Source organism: Mustela lutreola, chromosome 8 (assembly GCF_030435805.1).
Source record: "Mustela lutreola isolate mMusLut2 chromosome 8, mMusLut2.pri, whole genome shotgun sequence".
Classification (NCBI taxonomy): Eukaryota; Metazoa; Chordata; class Mammalia; order Carnivora; family Mustelidae; genus Mustela; species Mustela lutreola.
The window spans coordinates 69260971-69282877 of record NC_081297.1 but is presented as its reverse complement, the minus strand read 5'-3'; the positions used below and the strand labels follow the sequence as shown (position 1 = coordinate 69282877).

Sequence of the window (21907 nt, the reverse complement as noted above, 5' to 3'; positions counted from 1 at the left end):
ATTATCATTTCCTTTTGCCGTTAAAACACTGCAGATCTATTCCTCTAGCAGCTGCCCAGTGTCTAGTACAGTACTGTTGACTAAAATCACCACCCTCTACATTAGTTTCCAGAATGTAATCATCTTATAACTCTAAGTCTGTACCCTTTGACCAACGTCTTCTCATTTCCTCCTGCACTCCCCAACCCTATTTTCATCGTTCTATTCTCTGTTTCTATGAATTTGGCTTTTTTAGATTCTACATGTAAGTGACAGATTGTTATAGATTATTTGTTTTCCTCTCACTTATCTCACTGAGCATAATGTCCCCAAGATCCATTCATATTGCTGCAAGTGGCTGGGTTTCCTTCTTTCTCATGGCTCAATAATATTCCATTGTGTGTATATGTTATACATGTATACATATGTGTGTATATATATATTATATTTTGTGTGTATATATTATGTATTATCTATAATTGTATGTGTTTATATGTGTATATATTTCTATATAATTCTATCATATACATATATACTTGTGTGTATATATATATCTTATATATGTAATTATATTACATTTAGTCATCTATCTTTGGTTTTCTTTGTGGTCATCTGTGTGTTTTCTTTGGTACATCCAGTGTCTAGCACAATGCCTAACTTTATAAAAACTTGTTGGTTGACAAAAGGAATGAAAGATTATTGAGTCAGAGTTTATCTAAATTATAAAGGGAAATTTACAGGGAATCTTGGGTTCAAGTGGACTCTTAAAGTTCTCTAAAGGGACAAGGTAACTCAAGGTTGGGAGAATGCTGGAGTTCTTGGTACCTCTAGCCTAGATAATGGTCTGTCCCTCCCAGTATGCTTCATTGGGATAGTAAAACATCCATTAATATTTATTTTTATTTTATCTTTTTCTGGCAAGGAGCCTCCCCCAGAGAGAATAAAGAAGTCACATATGGGATCTAAGGCTAGAAAAGCAGCAGGTATGTCCATGAGAATCTTACATGTTTGTAAGACATGTAAGTCTTAACTTCTCTCTATAAGGGGTTTCGACTGTGTTATTTAGAACATGAGAAGCTACTAAAAATTGGGATTTTTGCTTTTTCCTGAGAGAATGCCTACTCTTGATGTTAGTGACTTTTAAGAAATTCTCTTTTTAAAAAACTTAAATATTTTAAAGATATTATAAAAACAACAGTCCTTGCCATCCAAATGTAATAAACATTAACATTTTGCTGTATTTGTAAGTCCTTTTTCAAGGAACTAAAACATGACAGATAACTGTGAAGCCTATGTCCTTTGCTTCCCAATTTAACTCCCTCTCTCCCTCAACAATGTACACAGAAACAACATACTGCTTTTTTTCACTTATCTTTTCAATCTGTCTTTACTGAGAACTGCTTCATAGTGTCCTGCTGTATGAATAAACCCTATTCCTTCTGAATTCCTCTGCTAATGAACATTTGGATTGTTTCAAATTTTTTGCCATTACTAGTAGGATTTTGGTATACATCCTTCATTGGATTTAAGAAGATTCCTTATATTTATAATCTGACAGGACTTTTTTAAAACAAATGAATCTAAACTTTATCAGATTTTTTATTATGATTATCTGCTAAGATGTTTATGTAATTTTACTTTCTCAATTAATGTATTAAATTACGTGGGTAGATTTTCCAGTATTAAACTGTGCCTAATTTGTGAGTTAAAATCAATGTTGTTCAGAACTAGTTTTAAAATAGTGCTACCTGGGGGCACCTGGGTCGCTCAGTGGGTTAAGCCTCTGCCTTTGGCTCAGGTCATGATCTCAGGGTCCTGGGATTGAGCCCCACATCGGGCTCCCTGCTCAGCGGGGAGCCTGCTTCCTCCTCTCTCTCTGCCTGTCTCTCTGTCTACTTGTCATCTCTATCGAGTAAATAAATAAAATCTTTAAAAAATAAAATAAGATAAAATAGAGCTACCTGGATTTAATTTGCTAATAATTTATTTCATTATTTTGCATCTGTGACAATAAATAACATTTGTCAATAAGCTTATTGCTTAGTTTTAGCATACAGGGTATATTCTAGGCATGTACAAGTCGATTGTCTTGCTCTTTTTTCCTCTTGTCTGAAATGTTTATCTATTTCTTGAAATTTCATGCAACTCGTCTTTTGTTACCTAAAATATGTTCTTTGGAAGAATAGATCTGAGAAAACTGGTCCAATTTAGCAATTATTCACTTATTTTGGCTTTTCTCTTTCTTCTGAGTTTAAGTACTTGTATTTTCCTAGGAAACCGTCCATATTATTTATATTTTTCAATGGTTAGTCTCTATAAATATACATATACTTTATATATATATATATATATACATATATATATATATTCTACAATATTTGTGGTTATGTCCCATGTTTCTATTGTAGTTCATTATTAATACCTGCTTTTCATTTTTTAATTTTTTGATAAGTTTTTTTAAGGATATATATTTTTTATCAGCCTTTTCACAAAATTGGTTTTGAGTTTGTTAATTATTACTATTGGTGATTTTTTGCTTGTTTTCTCTATTCATTTCTGCTCTCATTGTGATTAACTTCTTATATTGTTTTCTAAGTTTACTACTTTATATTTACAGTACCTTAAATGATGAGATCTTTTACTGAAAATGATTTTTATTGTTTTTAAGTAAATACATTAAAGTAGAAATTCCTCCTAAATATTATAACTGCATAATATAAATTTTGAAATGTAGTGGGGGGTGTTTTTGTTGTTCGGCCTTAAATATTTTATCATTTCCTGTGTGGTTTCCTCTTTAGCCCATGAATTAATTGTTTGAGAGTTTCAGGGTTTATTTTTGTGGGTTTTTTTTTTTTTAAGATTTTATTTATTTATTTGACAGACAGAGATCACAAGTAGGCAGAGAGAGGAGGAAGCAGGCTCCCTACTGAGCAGAGAGCCCGATGTGGCACTCGAGCCCAGGACCCTGAGACCATGACCTGAGCTAAAGGCAGAGGCTTTAACCCACTGAACCACCCAGGCACCCCAAAAGAGAGTTTCAGGGTTTTTAAAAACTGTCACATTACTATTGCTTTCTAACTTAATTACATTAAAGAACACGGTTTGTGTGACAGCATGTCTTTGGAATCTGTTGGAACATTCTGTTACCTAATACATGTTCAATTTTTATAAATGCTCTGTGCTTGAAAAGAATGTTTATGCTTTATATATTGGGCCAAATGTTTTGTGTGTACATGTTTATGTACAATAAACTTATAATTTAGCAGACCAAATATTATTTATCCTTACTAATTTTATTTTGTCTCTTTTATCTCTGTTCTTGATCAAGGTTTTTAAAGTTATTCAGCCATGATTGTAGGTGTTTCCATTCCTTCCAAAACATTGTGTTTTGTAGTTTGAGGCTATGTTGTCAAGTTTATACATGCTCATGATTATTATGCTCTTCTTGTAGATTATTCTTTTATCATTGTGTATGTCTGCCTCAATCCTATTAATGCATTTGACTTAAATTTTCTTCTGTTTGACTAACATTGCCACAGCAGGTTTTGTTTTGATTATGATCCCAGTGTATTTTATTCTGTGGTTTTATTTTATGGGTTTGTCTATAAGCCATAAATAGCTTGATTTTTATGAAATCTTTTATTGGTATTTTAATAGTTAAGTTTAATCCATTTATACCTATTTTGATTATTGAAACATTTAAAGTTATTACATCATACTGTGTATTTTATGTTTATCATGCTTTTTCTTTCCTCCCTACCATTTCTTTCCTTTAGTTGATTTGATAAAGCTATTGTAATAAAAATTTGAAGGTTTCAGTATCTCGTTCCTTATAGTACAGCTATAATTCTTTACACACTGAGCTTTTCTTTCTGATTTATAAACATCACTTAATTAATTTAGAAGTGTGTTCCCCAATTCGGCATCATACTTCCTCTCTACAGATTTTTTGTTGTTAGAGTAAATCTTTGTAAAAAAAAAAAAAAAAAAAAAAAAAAAACTCCTTAATCAAGGGTGTCTGGACAGAAATCTATGTTTGTGTATCTGAATAATGTCTATACATTTTTTAAAAGATTTTATTCATTTATTTGACAGAGATCCTAAGCAAGCAGAGAGGCATGTGGGGAGGTGGGTTAGAAGCAGATCCCCTGCTGAACAGAGAGCGCGACACAGGGTTCCATCCCAGCACCCTGAGATCATGACCCGTAATGTCTATATTTTAAACTCAATTTTAAATAGTAGTTTAGCTGGGGATAAAATTATATTTTGTGCTGCCAGCAAAACTCCAAGAAATTGGGGCAAACAAGTCCTTCGAAGGAAAATCTGGGTAGTTCTTCACAGAGTCCACCACAATTCTCCTTCTGTCCTGACATGATTTGAGGGACATCACAAATGGAGTCCCATGAAAGCAGCGTGGCTCACATTCTGTTGCTCAACTGTTTCATCCTCCCTTACCATCCCACATAGACGACTTTATGTAAATTATGAAGCTCTAGCAGGTATCACAGCCCATTTTTAGCTTACCTTTACAGTCTGGGGGATCTACCATTGTCCCTGTTTCCTTTACACAATTAGTCCGGCATAAGTTTCCAATGATATATGGAGCAAATGTTGTCAAGATCTTGGTTGTTGTCATTGTTGGTGGTTGTCATTTGATCTGAGAGGATCTGAACTTTTGTCAGTTCAACTCATTCATATTTATTTTGATTTGTGCTTCTTTGAACAGTTTTGCTGTCTAATTTTATATTTTCTACTTACTGTATTTGATTCTGATTTTCTATCTTCCACTTGATAGATAAAATTATGTCTGATGTGAAAGTTATACATTCTATTTTTCTTCTTTTGAGTATTCATCCTTATATTTATTTTTCTATACATTTCTTAACCATACAAATGTTCTATTTTTCCCTGAATAAGACAAGTACTTATCCTCTCTGTCCTTTGATCTCTTCTACTCTACCTTAATCCTGAAGTGTAACAATATTACCATTTTGACTTTTCTACTTCATTAAGGGTTGTTAGACACATTTTAAAAATCTGGTTTTATAGGCAAAAGGTTTACTTTAATAAATTATTGAATCATTCCTATTACTCAGCTATTTCTGTATTAAAATAAATGAATGTGGTAAGAATTATATATCATATGTTTGAATTTAAATTTGATACAGACTCTTTTGTAATTTGCTTGCCTGTCTATAAGAACTGAACTAGGAATCTGGGGTATCAAAATTAGGGAAGATTTTATAGAAAGTTCTGGGAATGCAGGTTAAAAAGGCATACCACAATCCAAACAAAATTAAACCATAAACTATTCTGGAAAATTTCTTGAACTTCAAGGGTAATGAAAAATTTCTATGACCTTTCAGGCAAAAAATTTTGTTGCCTACAAAGAAGGAAAATTAGCCTTACCTCCAACTTTTCTTGTGTAACATTAATGCCAGAAGACCATGAAACAAAGATCACAAATTATAAAGGGGAAATTGTGAAATGCAAGCATGTGATAACCTGATGAATTGTCGACTGTTTACCTAAGCTACAGATAAGAACTTAAAATGCATTCTGTCCTGGAGATAAAATAATCAAAACTTAGAATGGGAAATATGGGATATAAAAAAGGGGGTTGAAAATATGAAAATTAAGCAGAATTTGTTGTAAATAATCATTGGAAATACAGTTACAGGATCAATTCAATCAATTCAAAAGAGAAAATCTGGAAGATTATAATTTAATGAATGTAATCTGGACCCCAGATTATAGCAACAAATTGGGAACTAGCTACCTGGATACAGAGGGAGAGAGAGACCTATGCATATGGGACTGGTTCTTACTTCCCTGGAGGTGAAATTTCAGGCCAGTTCCATGACTTCTCATTACCCTCTGGTAGTAATTAGTATGTCAAATGATAATCAAAATTTAAACTCTATTCAAAGATTATCCCCTTTCCCAACTCAGGCCTTTTTACAAACAAATTCTCTGTGAGAAAACTGTTATTTGTTGGCTTCTCTTTCCTGGCACTGTTATTGCTCCTACTGCTCTTCTAAGCTAGTTTTTGGACTCAATTATGTTGGAACCTAGAGAAAGAGAAAAGTAAATCGGCAAGAGAAAGAACTAACTTCATGAATAAATTTGAAGGAGTACCAATGAATTAAAGTTACCCAGTGATTACGTTCCATGGGTCATACTTGTTCAATATATGTAATAGTCTCACAATTATATCCTTTGTTTTGTCTCCTGTCCTATCTCCAGCATCACGGATTACCTGGCACACCACAGGAATTCAGCAAATATTTGTGATGAATGAGTGGATAAATAAGGAAGTGTATGATACACAGAAAAGATGCCCTAAAATAAAATGGCAAAGGTTAAAAAACAAGAATGGGCCAAGGTTTTCCAATCAAGTGTAAATTAAAATAAAATAGAGGAAGGAGTTGTATAAAATAGAATCCAAGTCAGAAAGAAACAGTATAGGGGAGCCTGTGTGGCTCAGTCAGTTAAGTGTCTGCCTTCGGCTCAATTCATGATCCCAGGGTCCTGGGATCGAGTCCTGCTCAGTCCTGCTCAGTCCTGAGCTCCCTGCTCAGCGGGGAGTCTGCTTCTCACTCTGCCCCTCCCCCTGCTCATGCTTGCTATCTGTCTTTCTCTCTCTCTCTTGCAAAAATAAATACATAAAATCTAAAAAAAAAAAAAAAGACAGCATAAAAGGCATTAGTCCATAATAAGAACATATCAATGACCTTTAAGCACTAAATGCAATAGCTTTAAAATATAGAAAGTATGATTGTTAAAAATCAAAGCAGAAAGAAAAACATGTATATTCTAGAAGACTTTATAGACCATTTTTAGCCTTTGACAGGTCAAGTATACAAAAAATAACAATGACATAAGGAATTTGAAATTTAGGGGAAAAAGAACCCTATAAAGATATATCATTCCTATGTCTTGGGTATATTTGCAAAAAGCAATACTGTGAGAGATTCACTGTGTTGGCCTACCCAATATCACTCTAAACTACAAAATAAGTACATTTTTAGTTTTCCTTCTCTATCTGTAGGCTCTTTTGTGGCTGGGGGTGCCCATGGGCTTTAGTTCTGACCATCAGACACATCAGCAAGACACATCAGCAAGGACCAGCTAGTACTGCCTCTTGGCCTTCCTCCTTCTTGCTGCCTATAATATCCATCAGATGCCTGAGATGCAGCCCCTCTCTGCATATCAGCAGAGCAGGAAAAGGGAAACAGCCCTGTTCCTTCATGGCAGTCCTGGACTTCTTACTGTGGACTCTTCGAGGACAAGAATTGGCCCCTTACGCAAGCCCCTTACCGGATGTTCTGGTACTGCCTGTTAGGCCCAGTGCTAACTTACATGGTCACAAAACACATCAATAAGTACACCCACCACAAAGCCTGTCTAAGCCACGTCCTCTAACCAACAATTCAACAAAACTGGAAATAAGTGATAAGAGTTTTAAAGTAAGTTATAAAATTTAAGGTGCTCTCAGTAAGTACTGGCAAAGAAGGAAATAATAATGCAAACATAGGGGCACCTGGGTGGCTCAGTGGGTTAAAGCCTCTACCTTCGGCTCAGATCATGGTCCCAGGGTCCTGGGATTGAGCCCCGCATCAGGCTCTCTGCTCAGCGGGGAGCCTGCTTCCTTTCTCTCTGCCTACTTCTGATCTCTGTCAAATAAATAAGTAAAATCTTAAAAAAAAAAAAAAATGCAAATATATACTAGTTGGACAAAAATAAGGTGTGAAATTAAGAATTCTCAAGATACAATAACCTAATTGCAAATTCTATACATACCCCCTTAGGATATTTTTAAAGATTGATTGATTGATTTGTCAGAGAGAGAGGAAGCACAAGCAGAGTGAGAGAGAGTGAGAGCACGAGTGGAGAGTAGGGGACACAGAGGGAAAGCAGGCTCCTCGCTGAGCAAGGAGCCTGATGTGGGGCTTGATCCCAGGACTCTGGGATCATGACCTGAGCTGAAGGCAGATGCTTAATGACTGAACCACCCAAGTGTCACCCCATTTAGGATTTCTTATCAACTGTTTCTCATTTATCTTTTTTCCCTAAAATGTATCACTTTCTCATATACTACATAAATAACTTTATCTTTTTCACTTTCCTCTATCAGTGTGAGCTCTATGAAGTCAGGGATTTATGTTTGCTCTGTGCACTGATCCTCAATAGACATTCAATAAAATTGTGAAATGAATGAATAATTCCACTGAAGGCAGAACATATAATCTTAATTTTTATTATTAAAACTAAATATGAAAATAAATAATCCAACTCAAGCTGAAAGAGATAAACATCAGTCAATCATCTAATAAATAAAATACCTAAGTAAAGCAGAGAGAAAAGTAATAAAGATAAACCAAAATGAATTTTGAAAAGTAAGGTTTTATATTCAATGAAACACTTCTTGATGAGAAAAATACAATAAATAAACCTTTGGTAAATCTAATCAAGAAAAGTGGAAAATCCCTAACAAAAATAGGGACAAAAAAAGCTATTATAACAGATAGAAAGGAGAAAAATTAATGATGGTAGAGAACTATTTATAATTCTCTGCCTATAATATTTAGCCTTGGAAAATAGTTTTCTGTGAAAACAGGAATTTTATAAAATTGACTTAAGACGGTCAACAAAATCAGAACAGATCAATAACCATTAATAACCTAGAAATGGAAGGTTATTAAATCATTACTTAAGAAATAAAAGTCTTTCAGGAGGATTTTTTTCCAGCGGTTCAAACTGTCAAGGAGATAAAACCTCTGTGGCATAGCAGCTGCTGAAGAACACAGCAAAACGTGAAATTGGGGATGAAGTTTATCAAGTGGCTTTTCACTATCCATTGGTGGTATTTTCTTCCTGAGCCTATTGATCTGATTTATAGTCTTAATAAAAATCCTAGTAGTAAGTTGCTGCTGCATTGTCGTGTGGAGAACTCTTCCTGCACTGTTGAACTCAGTTTGCTGGTCCAACCACACCACAGAATATTAAACAGCCAATTAAAGGGGAGGTTCTGAGGACATTTTTATGACATGAGAAAACACTGATGAAATAATAGTGTTTTCTTTATTCCATTTTTAGGAATAAAGGTGAAAATTTTGCATCGTTCTTGCCTACAGCCTCTCTCAACCTTAAATTCCACCTTGTCTGGAATCCCACTGCTTCCTTGGTTTTGGGGGTTTCTTCCAGTGTGCTGTATTGATAACTGGCGGTCTCCAGGGAGCCAGCAAATCGTCTGCCAGTCGTTGGATAATTTTAAAGAAAAAGGTAATGCATTTCCACAACTTGAAATATTAGATTAGTAATGATTTTCATAGATATCCCATCTCCTGTGTTTTCGAAGATTATCTATGAACTGAAAAGGCATGTCATTTCATCTCAGGAATACTAAGTCAAGAGCATGAAGCTCTTCTCAGTTCACTTATTTTCACATGATTTGCATATTTGCACATTTCCATTAATTAAAGAACTATATTCAAAGGTGCTGGACAAGTTAGACCTCTTTTCTCTCCCCTACACCGAGTAGCTGGTAACGAGCCCATTTGCCTCCAGATTAAAGGTGTGACAACTTCTGCCTGTGTTCTACTTGTGGAAAATTAGCATTTTTTCATATTATTCACATATTTGCATTATTTGAATGTTGTTTACATTTGATATGTTTGCATTTTACCTTTTATGTTATAACTCAAGTCAACAAAATGGATGGGTGGGTCGAAAGTGTTATATTAAAGAGTAAGCAGAGTCATTGGCAAGCTGATTTGAAGATGTATATGGAAATCAAAAGGATCTAGAAGAGTCAAAACTATCTTTTAAAAGGATGGGATTTATTTTATGAATTTTAAAAACTATTTTTTATGACTTCAAATGGCTTATGTGGTATATATATTAGCTTGGATAGCCTGAATCTGTCACTTTAGCACTGAAATGCATAAGATAATCAGAATATTTAATAAGACAAAGCAAATGCTACAATGGTAGAGCAGTTGACCCTTTCCTATTACTTGATCATTTTCTTCCCTTGTTTGAAAAGAGATTGACAATACTGAGTCTGTTTAAAAAAAAAAAATCACATCCAGGGCACCAGCCTGGCTCGGTCAGAGGAACATGCGACTCTTTTTTTTTTTTTTTTTTTTAAGATTTTATTTATTTACTTGACAGAGAGAGATCACAAGTAGGCAGAGAGGCAGGCAGAGAGAGAGGAGGAGGAAACAGGCTCCCTGCCGAGCAGAGAGCAGAGAGCAGAAAGCAGAGAGCCGGAAGCGGGGCTCGATTCCAGGACCCTGGGATCATGACCTGAGCTGAAGGTAGAGGCTTTAACCCACTGAGCCACCCAGGCGCCCCAAACATGTGACTCTTGATCTCGGGGTTGTAAGTTTGAGCCCCAAGTAGGGTGGAGAGATTAATTAAAAATAAAATCTTTAAAAATAATAAATAAATAAATCACATCCAAATGTTGGAACTCTCTGCATCCTCTGATTGGAAGAGGGGTCCAATTTCCAGCATGGCAGAGTGTACTGGTGGTTGGTTCTTTGGAATTGGGAGGTCCCTGTCCTTTTTGGTTCTTGCATCTGACGGAGCGTTACCCACGGCAGAACACCTGCTACTAACCTCTGTTAGGATTTATGCTAGGAAAATATGCCAAAGTCTCTTTTTCCCTTTCCTCTTTCCTGCCCCTACTTGTTAGAAAGTTCCAGATCTACAGTTCAGGCTAGACTAGCACCAAGAATTTCATACACTCTATTTAAGAAAGGTTGTCACGGGCGCCTGGGTGGCTCAGTGGTTAAGCCGCTGCCTTCGGCTCAGGTCATGATCTCAGGGTCCTGGGATCGAGTCCCGCATCGGGCTCTCTGCTCAGCAGGGAGCCTGCTTCCTCCTCTCTCTCTCTGCCTGCCTCTCTGCCTACTTGTGATTTCTCTCTGTCAAATAAATAAATAAAATCTTTAAAAAAAAAAAAAAAAGAAAGGTTGTCACAAGTTTAATTAGCTAGGTTCTACCAGCTGTTCGGTATAGGGAGAGAAAAGGTGTCCAGATTCACCAGATATAATTAATTATCCTGATGATGACCCCAAACACCCAGCCCCTTCATGCTCTTTGTATCAGCTGGCCTGAACTGGAGCGTCTGAGCTTCCTGGTAAAGGATCCTTCCCTGTGTGTGCTGTTCTGCTTTTTATTCTTTGGTTTTCTGTCCCAGCAGAGAAGGAAACAGCAGAACAGAGGGGATTGACAATAATCAAGGGAAGAAATAATTGACAGACTAAGTTTCCTGAGGGTCTGGAAAGACAGAATTGAGAACACAGGTAGAACAGAAACAGCAGCCCTTTTTGTTAAATGGGCAGAAGACAGAAAGCAGGTAAAAAGGATGGCCTTGGAGAAATTATCACGGTGTTTTGTGTGCAATAGTGACTCAAATACTTGCTGAATTCAACGGTATTAACTAGTGACACAAACTACCGGCTCTTAATGAATAAGGAAACGTGTCAACTGAAACATTATACCCAGCTATCAGCCATGTGGAAATTTAACCTAGATATTTACAGCAAAGTATTGGGCTGGGTTCACCATGTGGTTGACCTAATAGAGTAAATGGTAAATTCAGTAGTCACCTATTCTTCTAATTATAATGATTACCAAATGCACCTTGTTAGTCATACCAGGACTAACCTGCACCGGCAGCAGAAATCCTCCCAGCTAAAAAGGATTGAGCTCTTAAGTATCAGGCTCTGCGCCAAATGCCTAAATACATTGTAGTTTCATTTAATTTCCCACAACAACACATGAAAGAAAGTGACTCAGAGAAATTAAGTACCTTGCCAAGGCCAGAGGTCTAGAGAGCAGGGCTGAGATTCAAACTCAGATCTGCCTTGCTTGAATGCCCACTCCACGTAATTAAAATGAAGTAATTTTAAAGATTGACCTTCAGTAAATTAATTTCATGCTAAAAAGATACTGTTGAGTTACCTAACAGAGACAACGTCCCACAGAAAAACGCCACCTACTTAACCCGACTCTGGGGTATAGCTCTATAAAGTGTTATAGATTTGTGGGTATTTTCAGGAAACTGACAACTAGTGGACAGAACATAACTTTGTGTTCATCTCTAGCCTTCCTGTATTCCGGTGAGAAAGCAATTTTAAAATGCCTCCTATTTCTCTCCCTCTGAATTTGAGGTCCACTGTTGTCAAAACTCAGACAAACCTTATTATTTTATTAGGTCATTGGATATGATTTATTCGTCTCCCAGGAGGAGTGACTGTAGAAAGGGAGAGTGACAGGACTTATCAGGCCCCGAGTGGACTGAGCTCACCCATTAAGTTAGCCTGTCCGCCCTGTTCTTGACAGTTATTAATGCTTCCGTCTCCTGCTGCTTCCACTGCCTCCTCTTCAGGAGCACCAATTCCAGATGTCACTGTTACCTTGTGACAGTACTCACAGTCCAAACAGGCCAGGGGTTTCCATGTCTTGGGAACAGTCCTTCTGTAGCAGTGCCTTGGTTGGCCACCTTCCCATGCATCCTCTTGGAAGCCCAAAACAACCACCCTGAGCTAGTCACAGCCTCTGAAACAACACCCACATCCTTGCTCGGGCCAGTTTCAAGTTGAAATTGTTTCTCAGCAAGGAAACGTTGCCAGTGGCTAATTCCCCATTAACCTGGCACTCTCGATCTGACCTCCATCAGCCTTCATTGTGTTACCACCTTACATGGTTGGTGAGACCTACAAGCCTACTGTTTGGCCACAATAACAGCTGTTCCTCCCAGAGGTTGGGTGAATAGGAACAGTGAGAGATACGATTTCCTTGTATCAGTCAGATGTGCTAGGTTATGCTGCGGTAACAAATGACCCCAAAGTCTCAGTGGCAAACAGCAACAAAGGTCTATTTCTCATTCATATTCATTGTCCATTGTCACTTGACCCTCAGCTCTGACTGACGCCAACTTCACTCCAGGATGAAACTAAAGAGCAAAATTCTCCGGGAACATTAAGACTGTGGTAGAGGAAAATGAATCATGATAAAATTCAAGCTTGTTCTTAAATCTCCTTTCCCCACTTCATCCACAAAGCAAGTCATATATATGGCCAATCCTGATACGAACAGAGAATGTGAAATCCTCCTTCAGGGAGCAGCGCCCCATGGAGTGGCAAAACCATTTGAGCTGGAATATGATCTAACACCCTCACTTTGGACACCTGTCACAATGTCACCAAATTGTCTTAGAAGGAGCACCGTCCGTGAACCTCTCAAGTCTCAAGACTTCACAAGATGCTGCCAGAGCTCCAGAGACCTAATGGCTTTCTCAGCAATGCCAGCCATATTGAGTTGAGCTCCTCCAACACTGACTGATGGCACTGGTAACGTAGAGACTTCCTCAGGTGAGTCAAGGAGTTGCTCCTGATCTAATTCCTAGGCCCTGTGATCCCGACACCTTAAGAGGCGGACCTCAACCCTTGCCCAGCCCCTGGCTGAGTACATAGAGAAGTTCCTCCACCAGAGGCCGCATTTGTGTCAGTGAAGGACACTCTGCCCTAAGCCACTTCTTTTTACAGCCTGTCAGAGACCAAATTAGATCACTTTGAAGGAATACATTATGACCCATCTGTCCATTCACATAAATCACTGACCTTCCTTTTTTTTGCCCTAGCAGAAGGGTGTTCAAAACAGTTGTCTCTGTGATAAATCTTGACCAGTTTAGTGGTATAAATGTTGTTGTGCTTGATGTTTTATGCTATGATTGTTGCTTTATTGAAATGTAGAGGACTTAAATAAGATAATGCTGTCCTCAGCAACATGAGGTACATATGAAATAAAGATGATTTGGATTTTATTAATATACAGAAAATGCCAGTGCAGGAAGTTCTTCTTCTAAATATAGTTATTCAAAGCCCAATTGAAAATTATTTCCAAAGTGTTAATAATATAATTTTAAATACACCATATTGGAGCTGCACACACACATACACACACACACACACACACACACACACACACTATATATATATATATATATATACACACACACATATATATTTATATACACATATAATATATATAGTTGTGATTTATTATAAGAAATATATACAGTCTTCATCCCCATTTCTGGCTCACAGATCTCAAAAATCTTAGAATTTCCTAAGTATTGAAAGTGATAAAGGTGCCTTATGTTATGCTAATGAGGTGGTTGCCAGTGGAGCCAACTACTTGTTTAGAGGGTTGGAACTTTCAGTCCCACCTCAGACCTTCAGAGAAGAGGGGCTGGAGGTTGAATAGTCAAGAATGCCCAGTAATTTAATCAGTCGTGCCTATGTAAAGAACGTCCACAAAACAACAAAAAAGATAGGGTTTGGAGAGGTTCCAGGTTGATGCACACATGGAGATTTGGGGAGAATGACCTACTCTGAGAGAGCATGGAAGCGTTGAGCTCTTCCCACATATCATACCTTGCTCTATGCATCTATTCCCTCTCGCTGTTCCTGAGTTGTATCTTTTGGTAATAAACCAGTGATCTAGTAAGTAAAATGTTTGAGTTCTGGGAGCTGCTCTAGCAAAGTAATTGAATCTGGGAGGAGGTCCTGGGAACCAATGATGGTCAGAAGCACAGAGGACAACCTGGACTTAAAATTGGCACGGGGGAGAGGGGGTGCAGTCTTGAAGGACTGAACCCTTTTGAGTTGACCTTAGGACACCCCACTAGTGTTTGAAAATTGCTTGGTATTATGTAGGAAATCCTCCCCAGCATACATATGCACATATACATGGAAACTGGGTCCAGGAACCTAAATATATATATAATTCAAATAATTTATCAAGTATCAAGCATTTACTACTCCTATAAATCAGGGAGACAAAGAAAACCAATGTAAAAAGTATCTCGCATGGTAACATTTTATAAATAGTCTATAACTGCTATTCCATTGTAGTCGAGCTTTTAAGCTTATGTTAAATCAACTGGTATTTCTTCATCTCAGAAATATTTATTGAGGGGCACCTGGGTGGCTCAGTGGGTTAAAGCCTCTGCCTTCAGCTCAGGTCATGATCCCAGGGTCCTGGAATCGAGCCCCGCCTCAGGCTCTCTGCTCAGTGGGGAGCCGGCTTCCCTTCCTCTCTCTCTGCCTGTTTCTCTGCCTACTTGTGATCTCTGTCAAATAAATAAATAAAATCTTAAGAAAAAAAAGAGAAAGAAATGTTTATTGAGCACCAACCATGAGCCAAGCACTGTTCTACACACAGAGGATACAGCAGGCAAAAATCCCAGTCCTCTTGGAACTTAGGTTTCGGCTGAGGAGAAAGACAGGAAATGAAATATAGTGGTGATCCTTTGTATGCTCTTCCTGACGTACCTTCCAGCCTTCTCCACAGACCGCATCAACAAACTCACTTGCCCTCTCCTCTCCAGTGGAATTTGGCCAGTGGAAGGGACTGGGAGCTCAAGAGGAGAAAAAAGTTGTGGAATTTGTTCATCATGGGAGGGCCATATCCTTCTTCCAAGGGTGTCTTCCAAGTTGTTATCCTTTCTAGATTTTTCTTTCACCTCTAATAATTGCTCTTTCAGTTTTCCCTTACAGGCCTGGAGGTATCCATGCCCCCACCCCCAACCCTACTGCCACTGTTGTCAGCCCCACAGCCGTACATGAGCCCTCACTGGTTTCCCTGAACCTTGCCCACATCTTGGTCACTATTTCTTTGATTATACTGTGTTCCAATCACCCAGTTCAAGGATAATGTGTCTTGTTATAATCCTGACTGGTACACAAAATAAGGAAATAAGTTATATAGTAACATAGATATTGGTAAGAGCTATTAAGAAATACAAAGCAGCACAAGGGGATAAAGCTGCTGGCTCGAGGCAGGTGGGTGCTTTCTAAACAGCCTGGTCAGTGAAGGCTTCTTCATAGAAGTATGTAATGCTACAAGTGTGCCTATCTCCCTGCAGAAGCTTCCTCTCAAAGGAAAGCAAAAGTGGGAAAAGAGCTCCAAAATTTAAAACCTGGAAATGAGGCACATCACTGGTTGCAGTAGAGGCAAGAGTAGGGGTGAAGGCTCAGAGCACTTGCATGTTGCCTTGTCCTCCTCACCGCCCCCACGGTGACAGCCTTCACCTGTCTCAGCCTTGGTTTCTGTGGCACTCCGTTGATTGGCCCTGGACTCTGAGACCTTTAGAACCAAGGGTGATACAAAATACTCTGTTCTTAATCCTCCCCAAGTTTTATACCGCATTCCTCCAGAGAAACACAGAACTTCTCCTCTTACCTTCAGGAATAGTTTTCATGGAATCACGTTTTAATGTTCTGTCCTCATCTTTCACCCACAGCTGGAAAAAATAACATTTCACGTGTATTTGTCTTTTCATCTCTATTTGTAAAATTGACGTTAAGTTTCTTGTTCCCATTTTTCTCAGGGTCTTCTTTACAAAGCTATCGAATAAATTACCTCAATGTCAGGAGGAGGAAGATGTTCTTTCTCTGGATGAACCTGGATGCTTTCTTCTCCTGGACAATGAGAAGTAGGTACCCCTTCGTGTTTTCCTCTTAGCATTGGCTGACAGGAAACTTAAAGCTAAGTATCACGCTAGATTGCTATGCCTTTCCTCAAAGATGTTTTCTTAATGTAATGTTCTTTTCTAGTTTCCTTTCTATGGTTTTTGTTTTATGTTTTCTTTTATTGTATTTGATTTTCTTATAGAACTAGGTAGGCTATAAATACATATTCTAATGTGATCTAATTAAAACATCTTATTTTGATTTGGTTGACAATTTTTCCTGACCTTATCTACATCAAAATAATCCATGAATTATGAATACGAAAACTTTAGCCAATTAAAATTACTGGTCTCTATGCTAACAAAAACAAGCAATTTGACTGATTTTTTTTCCCACTCAAGAAACTGTGTTTCTTCATTCATGAAAAGAAAAAACAATACTTCTAGGTAATTTATTATTGTCAGGATCAGTGCTCAGTACCGAGGACTCAAAGCTGACTGTGGCACAGACCCTATTCTCAAGGAATTTACTGTCTAGAATTAAATTAATTTACTCTTTCAAACTTCTCATTCAGAACCAGTATTTATTTGTAGCTAAAAACTAATTTGCAAAAGGATAAATTTTTTTTTAAAGCAAAATTAGCCTTCCCACTTAATTCTGTTCTCTCATGCCAACAAAGACGAAAGAAAGAAAAATTCTAAACATTCTACAGCAGTAGCTTGCTCCCAAACGAACACGAGGCTGGTTGTAAAATACTTCCCAACGTAAGCATTTAAGGAGGCCCCACAGCTTCTGAAAAGCTGCTGGAGGCCAGGACACTTTTGCTCCCCCTCTACCCTGCTCCCTTAAAACACTTCAAATCAATATCTGCCCTCGAAAGCTTGAAATGTAGCCACCTAATAGGTCAAGCCATCTTTTCATATCAATCATATTCCTAGCAAGTTTTATAATTTTCCAGGTTTAATAAATCACTGTGTGCCGTTGATCTAGGCTAAAACTAGCCACCAAAGTATTTTAAGACTTCCTGGTTCCAGTTTGACGGGCCCCGGTGAATCTCCTACTTCTCTAATATTCATACCTTTGACACATATTCGTTAAGCACCAGAGTGTTCCAGGCTCAATACTATGTGTGCGGGGATTTAAAGGGCGAACAAGACAGACATGTTCTCTGCCCCCCGCCATGAAGCTGTGTCGAACAGAGAATGCAAGGAGGAAACATGTCACTGTGAGGAGGACAGAGATTCGCGTCTGTTGCCTTCACTGCTGTGTTTCTCAAGCAGGTAACAATGCCAGGCTCAGGAAGTATTTTCTGGAAGAATGGTATGAAGGGGGGAAGCACAGAGTCTACAAGGGCGTTCACCGGGGGACCTCAGCAGGTCTGGGGAGCTGAAGGGGGTCAGCCTAAAGAAATGGCATTTCCTCTGCTACTTGAACAAAGAGTGGAAGAGGAGAGGCAAGAGGGACACACGTGGAAGGAAAACTTGGCTCAGAAGCCCAGGGGTAAAGGAACTGAAGTTTTATTTATGCAATCATAGAGACAGACATACCCAGAGTGGCTGGCAGGGGAAGGACAGAGAAGAGTGATGACAAGAGAAGGGACTGAAATTCTTGATATAAGCACCAGCTCAGACAATCTTACCAAGCAAGTTAAGGATTTGGTACTTGATCCTACAGGCAATGGGAAACCATTGATGTGTTTCAAGTGCATGGGGGACGTGATCAGATTTGTATTTTTAAAAGATTCTTCAAGAGATAGAGAGAAGTCCTTGTAACTAAATTAGTTAAAGGATGTCTTGATTCTCCTAATCGTCCTGTTGCTCTACACTTGCTAGTCCCCTTTTTGCCTGCTCTGTAGTGTTCAATTTATAAAACATCTTTGTTAAAATCCCATGTCCCTCCTGTAAGCCCAGCCTTTCCTCTCAGAGAGGCAGCATCATTGTCTCTTATCAGAGACTTTGTTCCTTCATCCATGTTTTTTTAATCCCAAGTACCCTTCCAATAATAAATACACCATACCTTGATTTGCAATACCATAGACATGTATTTATACTTCGAGATTCTTCTCTCCTCTGTGATGACTCAATGCATTTAATACCCCCAAAAAACAAATTCAAACCCCTCTGCCTCAGGAAATGCAAAGCTCTGCACGATTCCGAGAATACCCAGACAATGTTCTCATTCCTCTGGTGTGGTTTGCTCTCGTTCCAATCTGCTGCTCCCTCATCATTTCTGGGGGACTCATCATCACTTTTATATGCCGCCCCAACAGTCTGCAGGTGTACGTTGCCCCCAATTGCAGACCTTCCTCAGTCCCCGAAGCACAATTGAGGGCTTAAGAACAGAGGAGAATTTCAGAGAAGAAAAACACAACCAAACCTATCTGCTATCACATCCTTTAAGTGGAGGTCCTGGGTCGGTCAGTAGTTTCCTCTGGAGCCCTCAGCCTGCCACTCTGTTTTCAGAACCAGTGTCAGTTCAAATGAGAGTCTGGTTCTTGCTCAACCTCCCTCCCTGTGAGTAGAGCCCAAACATTCCTTTTCCCTTAACCCCAGCCGGAGGTGTTAAAACAGGCCATCCCGTAATAATCTTGCAAGGGTTGTCAACCTGGCAGAATGATGATAGCTGTTTACACTCCTCTGTGTTTCAACATTTCCCTTCCAGACTAGCTGCTGGGATTTACTTAACTTGGAAAACCAAAAGGCCTGTTACAGTGTCTTCTTCCACACTAAAAAGGAATCTTCCTTTGAAAAGCAATTCTGCAACATCCCCCTAGAACACAGACATGGAGCAGTTTTTTTGAGTAACTTTTTTTATTCACTTTATAGATGTATAGATATGTTTAATGGGGGTGGGGGGGAATTATACATACACCCACACAGTGGTTCTCAAATTTTCCAAACTAATTACTCCTAGCAACTGAGAATTCCAAGAGGAGTGGAGCATGTTTTCTCAAAGCAGTCTGTGGCAAACATATTTCTTTGGAGTCTTGTATTTTATCTTCTAAATTTCATGTACATTTTTGCACCTGCAGCATAATATGTCCATTTATTTCAATACATAACAATAAAATGAAATACACTTAAACCCAGCCATAGTGCTGTAAGTGGGATCCACAAATTTCTATCATATAAAATATAGAATTGAATTATTCCAAGATTATTGAAATGACCTTGGCAAGCCTACAGAGGTGGGAGTTCCGGGAGGCCTCCAAGTTATCTACATGTTTGCCATTATCCTAAGTCTCACTGATATTCTGATACTTTTTGAGAAGAACTATAGCATGTGGCTTATACCAAAAAAGCTTGGTGAGGCATGAATATAGACTACTGAAGCTTCACCATAACACACTAGTTCGGCACTTGTCAGGATTCAGTCACTAGGTAAGTGACTTAATCCTACCCACCAACTTTGATGAGAAAATGTAACTCAACTTCTTGCCTCAAAGAAATTAGAAATTATTATGCATAATGAAATCTTGATGCCACTTTCAAAGTGTCGAAACTTTAAATGTTTTCTTCACCATTGGCTCTTAGAAAAGAGCCTAAAGCAAGGATTAAGATGCCAACATTTTACCTGAGAAGAGGAAGGCTGGAGCAATCAAGATGATGGGAAAAAGTGCAAAGCGTTGTTTTCAGAGCAGTTTGCTTATCTCAGGATCAAGATGACAACCCTAAGGGAGGCTCCTTGGATTGATTCATTCAGTACATGTAAATGGTCTGGAAGAGTAACGTGGAGAAACCACGCTTTAGAGAAGCCCATGAGACAGAGAATACAGGAAGAATTAATCTGCCTTTTATTTTCCAGGCTTATTTCAAGAACATCGAATTCCCCCACACTCCATTCTCTGGGGCACCTGGTCACAATGGCAGAGTCCTCGCTCTACAGTGAGGGGTTTCATAAGTCCAAAAGGGGAGACGACCCCCCATGCAGGTGGAGAGCTGAACAAGAACAAGAAGGAAGTTGTCAAGAGCCTCTGAGAAAGTTCACAAGGTCTGTGTCTTCCAAACAAGCAAGTTACACACCAAGGACAAAAAATTCTTTCCTATTCAATGTCTAGCAGATGTCCAACAAAAAAAGATGATCATCTTAGCCCAAAGATGAACAAACTTCAATAAGGTCTACAGCATTGTCCCTCTGATTTGAAGTCTCTAGTCTATAAAGATGTTGCAGTAGCTTCTAGTCTGTTATCCCCAAACTAGTATTTAAAATGCCTTCTTGTATAGTTTTCTAAGCGTGTGTGTAATACTTGCCCCCTCCCATCATATTCTTGGTTGCTCTAAATCAGGAACAAAAATAATAGAGCATAATAGTTAAGAACATGATGTTGGACAATTTACTAACCATTAGAATTCTATTTCTTAATAAACTCAGTCTTTTATAAGAAATAAGCACTCTAATGCATAAAAAACACTTTGTAACTCCCTGGCACCTGGTACTTAAATATTTTACATTGCTACTATCATTATTATTATTATTATTATTATTATTCATACCATAAATCAATTAATAAAGTCTGGAACATACCATAAATGTTCAGTCAAATGTTTTGCTCCATGATTGATCCGTGTAGGCTATGCTTTTTAAAATACCCCCCTATGTAGGAAAGAATAAAACGCTTTCCGGGTCCTTTCGATTTATTTGTCAAATGAGGGGATTAACCTAAATGATCTCCAAACTCCATCAATTTACTGGTTATTTCTTAAAGTAATTTTTCTTTGTTGAAACATCTACTTGCAATCTCTTCTAGTTACTAGCCAAGGTAAGTCTAACAACAGATGCTATTATGGAGAAATTATGAAAATGAGCCCTGGCTGTGTGAGATATGATTCACAGTGATGATGCAGATGAGCTTGACTCGCATATCTCACTGATTTACCAAATCTGAGCAGATACAAAACTAGACTCATCATCTCCTGCTGTAAAATTTCTCTTTTTCTCTGTCCCAGTGAGTAGTTTGTTCATCCACCCAAGATCCCACAGCAAAGACCAAGGTAGCATTTCCTTTAAGCTCAACATGTCTTGTTATTTGCATCTTCATCATATACATGTGAATCCTTCCAGGGCAACCCAGGAGCACCACCTCATTCCAGCCACTGTCATCTCTCTCTTCATTATAGCACAATAATCACCTTGTTTTTCTACAATTATTCCCGAATCCATTCTCCACATCCCCAAATACGCCCATTTTAAAATCAAACCTATCTTCCTGGCTCCTGGGTTATAATCCCTCTGTGTCTTCTGTGGTAGGTTAGGTTATTATAGAAAAAAACGCTCTCTCTCCCACCTGCCTCCTTCTGTGCCCCAGTGATGTTGTGCATGGCCACACGACTTCCTCAGGCCAGTGGGATTTTAGTCCATGTGACGCAAGCAGAAGCCATGCCTGTTGTTTGCTGTCAGTCTTGTTTTTTTTGAGCTTTTGCTGTGACCATGAGAAA

The 21907-nt window shown here is 38.3% G+C and overlaps 1 long non-coding RNA gene across 1 annotated transcript; it reads left to right on the top strand.

Annotated features, from left to right (window-relative positions):
• Positions 1 to 902: 902 nt before the first annotated feature.
• LOC131837949 (uncharacterized) lies at positions 903 to 20583 on the top strand. Its single transcript, XR_009356384.1, has 5 exons — positions 903 to 962; positions 9079 to 9264; positions 13058 to 13367; positions 16391 to 16495; positions 20277 to 20583. It is a non-coding gene; the product is annotated as an uncharacterized LOC131837949 (long non-coding RNA).
• The last annotated feature ends 1324 nt before the right edge of the window (positions 20584 to 21907 follow it).